Source organism: Coregonus clupeaformis, unplaced genomic scaffold, assembly GCF_020615455.1.
Source record: "Coregonus clupeaformis isolate EN_2021a unplaced genomic scaffold, ASM2061545v1 scaf0215, whole genome shotgun sequence".
NCBI lineage: Eukaryota > Metazoa > Chordata > Actinopteri > Salmoniformes > Salmonidae > Coregonus > Coregonus clupeaformis.
In genome coordinates, this window is record NW_025533670.1 from 228,979 (window position 1) to 241,653 (window position 12,675).

Sequence of the window (12,675 nt, forward strand, 5' to 3'; positions counted from 1 at the left end):
GGAGTGGCCTAGCCAGTCTCCAGATCTCAACCCCATAGAAAATCTTTGGAGGGAGTTGAAAGTCCGTGTTGCCCAGCGACAGCCCCAAAACATCACTGCTCTAGAGGAGATCTGCATGGAGGAATGGGCCAAAATACCAGCAACAGTGTGTGAAAACCTTGTGAAGACTTACAGAAAACGTTTGACCTGTGTCATTGCCAACATAGGGTATATAACAAAGTATTGAGAAACTTTTGTTATTGACCAAATACTTATTTTCCACCATAATTTGCAAATACATTCATTAAAAATCCTACAATGTGATTGTCTGGAATTTTTTTTCTCATTTTGTCTGTCATAGTTGACGTGTACCTATGATGAAAATTACAGGACTCTCATCTTTTTAAGTGGGAGAACTTGCACAATTGGTGGCTGACTAAATACTTTTTTTCCCCACTGTACATGGTGAAACTTGAATCGGTGAGGAGGAGGAAGAGAGAAGAGAGAGGAGAAGAGTGCAGCAGGGAAAAAAACGGTGGCACTATGAATACATTTCCTCCCGCTGTCCCTGTCTCCAGGACCCATCTGAACCTTTACATGGGTAACAAGGTGACACTGAGTGGACTCACTGAGGGTTTTCGCCTGCAGCTGTCTGCGAAGCCGTCGCTTTTAATTAAGGCTTGGGAGCGAGCGGGAGAGACCATTAGACAAAAGCCTTAACAAGATGGCCTTAGTGCGCTTAGTAAGGAGAAAACCCTTCACTGGTTGTGTTGTTGGGGTGCTGTAGGAGAAGGTTGAGAGCGGTGTGACGGGGGGAAAAGAACAAAAGCTCTCTCCACTCTATCCTTTTCCCTCTCAGTAAATTCCTTTCTGTTACTCTCTCTTCCTCTCTCTATACAGTCTCTCTCTGTCTCACTCTCAGCACCCTTTTCACCTCTCCCTCATTATTAAGTATATACAGACAGGATGATGGCGGATTGGGGAGGGGGGTTAATATAGGGACTGCACACCCCTCCACCCACTCGTGTGCTGTGGAGAAGAACCAAACCGTTGCCATCAGAGTGATGACATCGCCGCTTAAGTTTTATGTGAGGGAAAAGGAAGTGGGCGATCACCATCACGATGTCGTCAATTAGAATGCCAGCCAGTTGCTGTGGAAACGGAATCTGAGATGGTACTTCTGGAGGATGCTGTTAAACAGTCTGAGTGGTGAAGGGTTTTAGAGAGAATGAGAGATCATATTGAATACAGGCATTTGCCGACGACCGTGGTAGAAGATAAGTATTTAATCATTAGGATAAAAAGGTCTGGTGGAAAGGGGCCAATGAGCAGTGGGCATTTTATTATATTACATCATAGGATGAGATGATAATATTGTTTATTTAGTGTGCTGTGAGGTAAAATACTTCCTCTTTTGCTAAGTAAGCATTGCCGATAACTGAGATTGGATCAAGCTCCTTCTTGTGGACAAGTTTTACTCTGCATAGCACTGCATCTTTTACCACACAGTTTGTTGGCTTCGAACAAGCAGAATCAGTTGCAATTATCTGTTATTGACTAAGAACAGAGCCCAACAGACCAAATGTAACAGACAATAGCCTTCCTGTTGATGACACAATGGTATGAAATCACAGTGGTTACTTGGTTATATAACCCAGCTACCAATCAGCCAACACCAGCCTTTATCTCCTGACGTGTCAGAAGAAAGAGTCACTCAGAAGGACTAGCTGTGAAAAGTGGAGAAGGTGTTCAATAAGCTGGGCCACGGCACCTACAGCCACTGGTAATCTCACAACACACAGGTTTAAATGGAAAGGCTCTTAGGGGCCCGGCCAGGGCTCCACAGATAGAACCCCTGTGTAATCCCTGTTAATTACTGTCCAGGGAAAGATGAGGCCCTGCTTGGAAGGGCTTCAGGACAGATAAGGTGGATCAGAGTTCCACTGAGGGATTTTTGGTGTTCTGCTACAAACACACCAATTGTCCAGGAAATAGCCCCAAAGTTATCCTGAGCTGTCAGTCCTGAAGTTTTCAGTTTACCTCCCTGCCTGCTGTGGCTGAAGGAAGGAGGATGAGAAGTGGATCCCTGGCTTAGGCTAGACCCAGAGCATGATATTCTACTAAACAGAAAAGGCTTTACAGACACTTCGAAACTGAAAAAGGTAAAATCTTGGAAACCACAAAGTACTGACTAGTGGTTGGCTTTGGAAACACCTAGCTCTTGTAGACTCCTATTAGATCATAACCGGACACTTCAGGTGGAAATGTCACCATTAATGCACAATGATTAATGGTATTTTGTTTGACTAGTGGGAAGGTTATACAGCAGATTTAGTAGATGTTGGTCTCTAAGGAGTGATGTGAGTTAAGTTGCTGTTACCCCCTAAGGACCATCCTCCATCACATCAGGAAACCCTAGTGCTCATCAACTTGAACTTTCATTAGGTAAGTTAATCAATAATACACAAGGCTTTGAGAGAGTGAATCTTAATGTCAGGGGACAGCTTCTTGGTTCCAGTGGCTCTTTTGAGGAATGGAATCTCTAGATGGTAGAATGAATGCTGGTGACGGCTCCCCAAGGTCAAAGTTCTCAGAATATGTGAGAGGCAAGTTTAGGAGGAGACGGCCATTTGTCTGAGTGCATTACCATGTCACTGCTTCACTAACGGATCGGCCATATGATCGGCCCTCTATTGATCTTCCCTGTGTTACATCCTGGCGTTGCTGTAGGGCTTCAGGAGTTGGATGCCTGGTGGGGTTAGATGCTTTGTAGTGGTTGTAGAAAAACACCCTGAGTGGTTGGACTAGCCTACTGTTATGGTAGTGCACTTTGGGCTTGGAGGTATTTTGATTATGGTAAAGTATGCTAAATGAATTAGCATTGTGGCAATATTTGGTGAGGGTACCAAATTGTTGATATAGCATGGCAGACATTTTCCACTTCTAATTGCACACCTACAGTGCACAAAATTAACATTTGTATAGACAGTTTGGAATAATGTCGCTTGTAATTCCACATGCAATTTTGTGTTGTTTTACTTTAAATACGCATAAATGATAGACCTCTGAAAGAGACTGTAAATTCCCACAGCTGACCATGGGCAATATGCACTCCCAGTTTAGTAGCTGTGAACTGGGGTGGGCAGCATGTGAATAGCTCGTTCTAGTTCCGAGAGGACCCTGACCCTCAGCTGGCCCTCATTGTGCCGTGTCAAGGAGATATTTTTTTCTCAAACATTCACCCACTCATGAAATGCGCTCGTAAAGCCCCTGACAATGTCTCTGCTCTTTCAGGAGAGAAAAGAGTGGGGGAGAGGAATAGAGAGAGAGGGCAGGGCAGGGGGTGAGAGAGAAGGAGAAATAGGGGAATTATGTGTGAGGTGGAAAGAGAAAGAGAGAGCATGCAGGGTGTGTGTGTGTGTGTGTGTCCGTTCGTTGGCAAGGGCGATATAGAGGAAGAGAGCAAAGGGAAGGAGACGGAGCGAGAGATGGAGATGGACGGAAGTACAGAGTACAGGAATGTAAGGCTCAAAGTAAGTACTATTAGAGAGGAGATTGTGTGTGGGACATTGAAGCAGAGAGAACGGTTCAGTGGTTTTCCTGCTCTGATGATACCATTATGGCTCTCACTGACCCAGTTTCCTCAGCATGGCATTGAATGCTGAAGGATGAAATGCTACTCTAAGAACTGTGGATCCAGGGTAGGCTACAGTGAAGTCTGGCACTGTCTGATAATATGATTGATGAGTCAAATCTGCTGTCCGTAACACATTTTTGGTTAGCGGTTGTTACAGTATTTACATTGGTATTTCTTCACACACAGGAGTACTGTACAGCATTTTAAAGGGGATACAGGGTTAAAGGGGATACTGGTTTAAAAGGGAGACAGGGTTAAAGGGGATACAGGTTTAAAGGGGATACAGGTTTAAAGGGGATACAGGGTTAAAGGGGATACAGGTTTAAAGGGGATAAAGGATTAAAGGGGATACAGGGTTAAAGGGGATACAGGGTTAAAGGGGATACAGGGTTAAAGGGGATACAGGGTTAAAGGGGATAAAGGATTAAAGGGGATAAAGGATTAAAGGGGATACAGGGTAAAGGGGATACATGGTTAAAGGGATATGGGGTTAAAGGGGATACAGGGTAAAGGGGATACAGGGTTAAAGGGGATACAGGGTTAATGGGGGTACAGGATTAAAGGGGATACGGGGTAAAGGGGATACATGGTTAAAGGGATACGGGGTTAAAGGGGATACAGGGTTAAGGGGGATACGGGGTTAAAGGGGATACTGGATTCAAGGGGATACAGGATTAAAGGGGAAACGGGGTTAAAGTGGATACAAGGTTTGAAATGCTCAGAAATAAATGTGTCTACTCAGACATCGTTTCTATGAATTCTGGGATTGGGAATACCACAAATTCACTTAATGTGTCTGCATTTTGTGCTTGGTCTTTTTCACAATAAAGAGGCCAGTTTTCCTGCATGTAGCTGGTGTTCCCTTTGGGAATGGGAGAAATCCCAGAAGTAGAGATCCCTCTGCTCCGGAACAGTCTCTGCCAAACAGCCACATAACTGCTAGTTACAGGGTCTTCCCAAGGTGACACCTGCAGTGACATCTGGAACGTGGTGGGGGAAGGTGTTTTATTTATTTGTTTAGATTTTCTGTAAAGTTGAAATAAATACTTTTTTAAAATTAGTGTTACTGACTTTTCTTTGGTAATATAGTTGTAATTTATTTGGATATTCTACTACTTTTAGTATTTCATTATTTTATGCAAATTATAACTGTCCCTACTATTATTTAGTCAAAACCATCAAAAGAGCTCTAGTAGAAACAAGCCAATCAAAAGATGTAGCCTCTAGACTAGTGAGTCCAGATCAAAAGAGCTCTAGTAGAAACAAGCTAATCAAGAGACACGGTAGGGACGTTCCGGGATCCTTGGAACGTCCCTACCGTATACCCTAACCCTAACTCCTACCTTTACCGTAAACTTAACTATAAGCATAACCATAACCCTTACATAACCCTAACCTTAACTCTTACCTTAACCATTTTAAATGTCAACTTCAATGGGGTAGGGACGTCCCAAGGATCAATCAGCTGATTCTTTTTTATGGTTTAAATCCCCACCTGCAGTAGATTGATCCACTTTAGTGAGTAATGGCTTTAATGAAGGTAATTAAAAGTGTAATTGAGATGAAAGGCAGGGAAGAGGGGGAAGAGAGGGACCATGGAGGAGGAGAGGAGATGGGGAAGAGAGGGACAGGGAGGAGAGGAGATGGGGAAGAGCGGGACCATGGAGGAGGAGAGGAGATGGGGAAGAGACGGACCATGGAGGAGAGGAGATGGGGAAGAGAGGGACCAGGGAGGAGGAGAGGAGATGGGGAAGAGACGGACCATGGAGGAGAGGAGATGGGGAAGAGAGGGACCAGGGAGGAGAGGAGATGGGGAAGAGCGGGACCATGGAGGAGGAGAGGAGATGGGGAAGAGAGGGACCATGGAGGAGAGGAGATGGGGAAGAGAGGGACCATGGAGGAGGAGAGGAGATGGGGAAGAGAGGGACCATGGAGGAGGAGAGGAGATGGGGAAGAGAGGGACCATGGAGGAGAGGAGATGGGGAAGAGAGGGACCATGGAGGAGGAGAGGAGATGGGGAAGAGAGGGACCATGGAGGAGAGGAGATGGGGAAGAGAGGGACCATGGAGGAGGAGAGGAGATGGGGAAGAGAGGGACCATAGGAGGAGAGGAGATGGGGAAGAGAGGGACCATGGAGGAGGAGAGGAGATGGGGAAGAGAGGGACCATGGAGGAGGAGAGGAGATGGGGAAGAGAGGGACCACAGAGGAGGAGAGGAGATGGGGAAGAGAGGGACCAGGGAGGAGAGGAGATGGGGAAGAGAGGGACCACGGAGGAGGAGAGGAGATGGGGAAGAGCGGGACCAGGGAGGAGAGGAGATGGGGAAGAGAGGGACCAAGGAGGAGGAGAGGAGATGGGGAAGAGAGGGACCACAGAGGAGGAGAGGAGATGGGGAAGAGAAGGACCATGGAGGAGAGGAGATGGGGAAGAGAGGGACCATGGAGGAAGAGAGGAGATGGGGAAGAGAGGGACCATGGAGGAGGAGAGGAGATGGAGAAGAGAGGGACAGAAACTATACGGTGATGATGGGGGAATGACGCATTACAGTATAGGCCTATGTATAATACATACCATCCATTATGTTGTTATTTCTAAACACGTTACACTTGAAACAGTATGTATAGCCCAGTCATTGTGCAGTTAAACACCTCGCCATCTGCATTAAAGGGGCAATCCGCAGTTGAAACAATAACAAAACTACACCCCGCCTCTGTTTTGGTAAAACGCTGTGGGATGGGACTGGAGAAATGTAATCACGTTCATATACAGAGCTATTGATGCAAGGACTGACCATCCAAGATATCAACATTATAAGAATATTTTAAGGATATATAGTGTTTGTTTATGTTTACAAACATTGGAGTAAAACAAGCTTATCATTTGGGTTCTGATGGGGTACGACAGTTGAACTAAGCTCTTGAGGCATTTACAGAGCCTTGCAAAAGTATTCATCCCCCTTGGCGTTTTTCCTATTTTGTTGCATTATAACCTGTAATTTAAATGGATTTTTATTTGGATTTAATGTAATGGACATACACAAAACAGTCCAAATTGGTGAAGTGAAATGAAATAAAAAACTTGTTTCAAGAAATTCGAAAAAAAATTATAACGGAAAAGTGGTGCGTGCATATGTATTCACCCCCTTTTCTATGAAGCCCCTAAATAAGATCTGGTGCAACCAATTACCTTCAGAAGTCACATAATTAGTTAAATAAAGTCCACCTGTGTGCAATCTAAGTGCCACATGATCTCAGTATATATACACCTGTTCTGAAAGGCCCCAGAGTCTGCAACACCACTAAGCAAGGGGCACCACCAAGCAAGCGGCACCATGAAGACCAAGGAGCTCTCCAAACAGGTCAGGGACAAAGTTGTGGAGAAGTACAGATCAGGGTTTGGTTATAAAAAAATATCTGAAACTTTGAACATCCCATGGAGCACCATTCAATCCATTATAAAAAAAATTGAAAGAATATGGCACCACAACAAACCTGCCACGAGAGGGCCGCCCACCAAAACTCACGAACCAGGCAAGGAGGGCATTAATCAGAGAGGCAACAAAGAGACCAAAGATAACCCTGAAGGAGCTGCAAATCTCCACAGCAGAGATTGGAGTATCTGGCCATAGGACCACTTTAAGCCATACACTCCACAGAGCTGGGCTTTACAGAAGAGTAGCCAGAAAAAAGCCATTGCTTAAAGACAAAAATAAGCCATTGCTTCGCCAAAAGGCATGTGGGAGACCCCCCAAACATATGGAAGAAGGTACTCTGGTCAGATGAGACTAAAATTGAGCTTTTTGGACATCAAGGAAAACGCTATGTCTGGCGCAAACCCAACACCTCTCATCACCCCGAGAACACCATCCCCAAAGTGAAGCATGGTGGTGGCAGCATCATGCTGTGGGGATGTTTTTCATCGGCAGGGACTGGGAAACTGGTCAGAATTTAAGGAATGATGGATGGCGCTAAATACAGGGAAATTCTTGAGGGAAACCTGTTTCAGTCTCCAGAGATTTGAGACTTGGACGGAGGTTCACCTTCCAGCAGGACAATGACCCTAAGCATACTGCTAAAGCAACACTCGAGTGGTTTAAGGGGAAACATTTAAATGTCTGAATGGCCTAGTCAAAGCCCAGACAGAATCTGTGGTATGACTTAAAGATTGCTGTACACCAGCGGAACCCATCCAACTTGAAGGACTGCCTTGAAGAATGGGCAAAAATCCAAGTGGCTAGATGTGCCAAGCTTATAGAGACATACCCCAAGAGACTTACATTTACATTTTACATTTTAGTCATTTAGCAGACGCTCTTATCCAGAGCGACTTACAGTTAGTGAGTGCATATATTATTCTTTTTTTCATACTGGCCCCCCGTGGGAATCAAACCCACAACCCTGGCGTCTACCAACTGAGCTACATCCCTTTGCAGCTGTAATTGCTGCAAAAGGTGGCTCTACAAAGTATTGACTTTGGGGGGGTGAATAGTTATGCACGCTGAAGTTTTCAGTTATTCTGTCTTATATCTTGTTTGTTTCACAAAAAAAGTATTGTGCATCTTCAAAGTGGTGGGCATGTTGTATAAATCAAATGATACAAACCCCCCAAAAATCAATTTTAATTCCAGGTTGTACGGCAACAAAATAGGAAAAATTCCAAGGGGGGTGAATACTTTCGCAAGCCACTGGATAAGTTATATTCTTCAAGAATCAATGGGTACAGTATCTATAATTAATTTATGAATCCAAAAATGTATGTATTAACTGCAGATAGCCCCTTTATTAAAGACAAACCTTAAACACTAAATCATATATTGAACACACGGTACTGCCTTGTGTGCTGACTCTCATCTACCATCTCCTCTCTAGATGAAGAGCCTGTAATGTCTGATGGATTCTTGGCTGTGTTGTGTGAAAAAGAAGTAATGAAATGTTAAAGGAGGAGAGGAAGTGCTACTACGCTACCCCTGGTTGGTCCCTCTTGCCGATCAGAGTGCCTCTCTCTCTTCTGGCCCGGTGAAATATTTATCAAAGTGCTGACAAGAGGAGGGCAGGTTCAACATGATGAGGTCCTCTGGGGCTAGCAGCAGCAGCAGAAGGCCTGGTTCAATATGAGGAGGTCCTCTGGGGCTAGCAACAGCAGCAGAAGGCCTGGTTCAATATGAGGAGGTCCTCTGGGGCTAGCAGCAGCAGCAGTAGGCCTGGTTCAATATGATGAGGTCATCTGGGGCTTGCAGCAGCAGCAGCAGGTCTGGTTCAACATGAGGAGATCCTTTCGGGCTTGCAGCAGCTGCAACAGCAGGGCTGGATTGACTGAACGTCTTGACTTTTTAATGATGGTCCACTGGTCCGTCCGTCCATCCTGCATGAAACTATCCCCTAGAGTCGACGGGAAAGAGAAAGAGTGGTGTGGCAAATCCCTAATCCTTAGCTATATTTATTTATTTAACCTTTATTTAAGCAGGGAGTCATGCTGAGACCGCGGTCTCGTTCACAGATGAGCCCTGCGTGAACACATCAATAAACAACAATTACATTATACATGAAAAGCAAACACAAAATACGAAACTCAAAACAGAAATCATATGAAACAAACACATTCTTCAGTAAAAAGGCCCTCTAACATCCGTCTGGATTTCCCTAGAGGCACCAATTCCAACTTTAAGGGCTTTTGGAGATCATTCCACATGAGAGGCGCAAAAACCCCCTATTTACCTAACTCAGTGGAGATTGAAGGGGTCTCCAGGGTTAACCATGCCTGAATCCGGAGGATATATATACTTTGTATGTATGAGGAGACACGTTCTCTCTAACACTGTTGTAGTCTCTCTACAGTATATCTACCATATACTGTATACAGTGGCTTGCGAAAGTATTCACCCCCTGTTACGGATACAGGTATCCTGTTTGTGTTTTTCCTCTCCTTCTGCCCTAATCACAGGTAGCCTTTGTGTTCCTGATTGGAGGTCGTTGGTGTGTCCCACCTGTCAGTCATCAGTTTATCTGCTGATTGCTGAGGTGGACAAATCAGTGGCCACTTCTCCTGATTGCACCACCTGTTTCTGGTTTTCATTACCCAATCACATCACACATCCCCTTGTTTTAAATGCCAGTCAGTTGTGTTTTCTGACAGAGACTATTTTTGTTTGTGAGTATGGATACTGTGGTGTCTTGGTTTTTGTGTACTCACTCATTTGCTGTTTACGCCATGTGGTAACTATGTTGTTTGTTTGTTCCTGGGAAAAGGGGATTTTTTAGCAAGTCGCCCTTGGGCATACACTACCCGTAGGAAAACGTTGTCTAAAAACACTAGTTAGACCTGAGCGGACCACCCACTGTATTTTTGTGTGGTTAGTAGTAAGCTTAGCGGTTCTTGAGGCAGGCAAGATCAGTTTAGGGTTTTTTGACATTATTGTTTCATTCCTTGGGTCCTGCTCAGCCCCTTTTCCCCAAACCTTTACCGTGTGTTTATAATTTAAAAAATTGTGTTTGATGGTAACTTTTTGGGTTGTCGGCATATTTTTGTTCTCATTGTTCGTTGGCAATATTCTATTTAGCATGAGTTATGTTACGGGCCTCTTTTACATCCTCCCTAGACTTTTAAAGCCACGGGGTTCGTAACACCCCCCTTGGCAAATTTTTTTGGGGGGGGGGTTGTATTATTTGATTTATACAACATGCCTACCACTTTGAAGATGCAACATTTATTGTGAAACAAACAAGAAATAAGACAAAAAAACAGAATTTGAGCGTGCATAACTATTCAACCCCCCCCAAAGTCAATACTTTGAAGAGTCACCTTTTGCAGCAATTACAGCTGCAAGTCTCTTGGGGTATGTCTCTGTAAACTTGGCACATCTAGCCACTGGGATTTTTTGCCAATTCTTCAAGGCAAAACTGCTCCAGCTCCTTCAAGTTGGATGGGTTCTGCTGGTGTACAGCAATCTTTAAGTCATACCACAGATTCTCAATTGGATTGAGGTCTGGGCTTTGACTAGGCCATTCCAAGACATTTAAATGTTTCCCCTTAAACCACTCGAGTGTTGCTTTAGCAGTATGGTTAGGGTCATTGTCCTGCTGGAAGGTGAACCTCCATCCCAGTCTCAAATCTCTGGAAGACATACAGGTTTCCCTCAAGAATTTCCCTGTATTTAGCGCCATCCATCATTCCTTCAATTCTGACCAGTTTCCCAGTCCCTGCCGATGAAAAACATCCCCACAGCATGATGCTGCCACCCCCATGCTTCACTTTGGGGATGGTGTTCTCGGGGTGATGAGAGGTGTTGGGTTTGCGCCAGACATAGCGTTTTCCTTGATGGCCAAAAAGCTCAATTTTAGTCTCATCTGACCAGAGTACCTTCTTCCATATGTTTGGGGAGTCTCCCACATGGCTTTTGGCGAACACCAAACGTGTTTGCTTATTTTTTTCTTTAAGCAATGGCTTTTCTCTGGCCACTCTTCCATAAAGCCCAGCTCTGTGGAGTGTATGGCTGAAAGTGGTCCTATGGACAGATACTCCAATCTCCGCTGTGGAGCTTTGCAGCTCCTTCAGGGTTATCTTTGGTCTCTTTGTTGCCTCTGATTAAGCCCTCCTTGCCGGGTCCGTGAGTTTTGGTGGGCGGCCCTCTCTTGGCAGGTTTGTTGTGGTGCCATATTCTTTCCATTTTTTAATAATGGATTTAATGGTGCTCCGTGGGATGTTCAAAGTTTCAGATATTTTTTGATAACCCAACCCTGATCGGTACTTCTCCACAACTTTGTCCCTGACCTGTTTGGAGAGCTCCTTGGTCTTTATGGTCCGCTTGCTTGGTGGTACCCCTTGCTTAGTGGTGTTGCAGACTCTGGGGCCTTTCAGAACAGGTGTATATATACTGAGATCATGTGGCACTTAGATTGCACACAGGTGGACTTTATTTAACTAATTATGTGACTTCTGAAGGTAATTGGTTGCACCAGATCTTATTTAGGGGCTTCATAGAAAAGGGGGTGAATACATATGCACGCACCACTTTTCCGTTATTTATTTTTTAGAATTTCTTGAAACAAGTTCTTTTTTTCATTTCACTTCACCAATTTGGACTATTTTGTGTATGTCCATTACATTCAATCCAAATAAAAATCCATTTAAATTACAGGTTGTAATGCAACAAAATAGGAAAAACGCCAAGGGGGATGAATACTTTTGGAAGGCACTGTATCTCTACTCATCTCTTCACCTCTCTATTAATACCTCTATGTTTAGACTACCACCCTCTAAATGAATAAAAAAGTAACACAAGAGGAATAAAATACACAAGAATGGAGCTATATACAGGGAGTAGCAGTACCAGTTGAATGTGCAGGGGTACGAGGTATTTGCGGTAGATAATGTATGTACAAGAAGGCAGGGTTCATACAACATCCGTAGAGTACGACCCTACCTCACACAGGAAGAGGTGCAGGTCCTAATCCAGGCACTTGTCCTCTCCCTTCTGGGCTACTGCAACTCGCTGTTGGCTGAGCTCCACGCTTGTGCCATCAAACCTCTGCAATTTATCCAGAACGCTGCAGCCCGCCTGGTTTTCAACCCTCCCAAATTCTTCCATGTCACCCGCTCCTCTGCACACTCCATTGGCTTCCAGTCAAAGCTCGCATCCACTACAAGACCATGGTACTTGCCTACGGAGCAGCAAGAGGAACTGTCCCTCCCTACCGTCAGGCTCTGCTCAAACCCTACACCCCAACCTGAGTACTCCGTTCTGCCACCTCTGGTCTCTTGGCCCTCCCACCCCTATGGGAGGGCAGCTCCCGCTCAGCCCAGTCCAAGCTCTTCTCTGTCCCTGCCCATCTTCCGAATGCACCTGAAACCCTACCTCTTCAAAGAGTATCTTAAATAATCCCCCTCCTCACCAGTATGCGTGTGGGTTTTGTGTGAGAGTGAGTTTGTATATAGTGTGTATATATAGTCTTGTGAGTGTGCGTAGAGTCAGTGCAAGACAGGGTCAAAGCAGATAGTCCAGGTAACTATTTCATTAACTATTTAGCAGTCTTATGGCTTTTTAGTCTAACCTGGTTCTTGTGG

General features: G+C 44.8%; 1 protein-coding gene across 7 annotated transcripts in view; it reads left to right on the top strand.

Annotated features, from left to right (window-relative positions):
• The window catches only part of LOC121556942 (interleukin-1 receptor accessory protein-like 1), a 277,390-nt gene that overhangs the window by 50,025 nt on the left and 214,690 nt on the right, over positions 1–12,675 (top strand). The window lies entirely within an intron of this gene.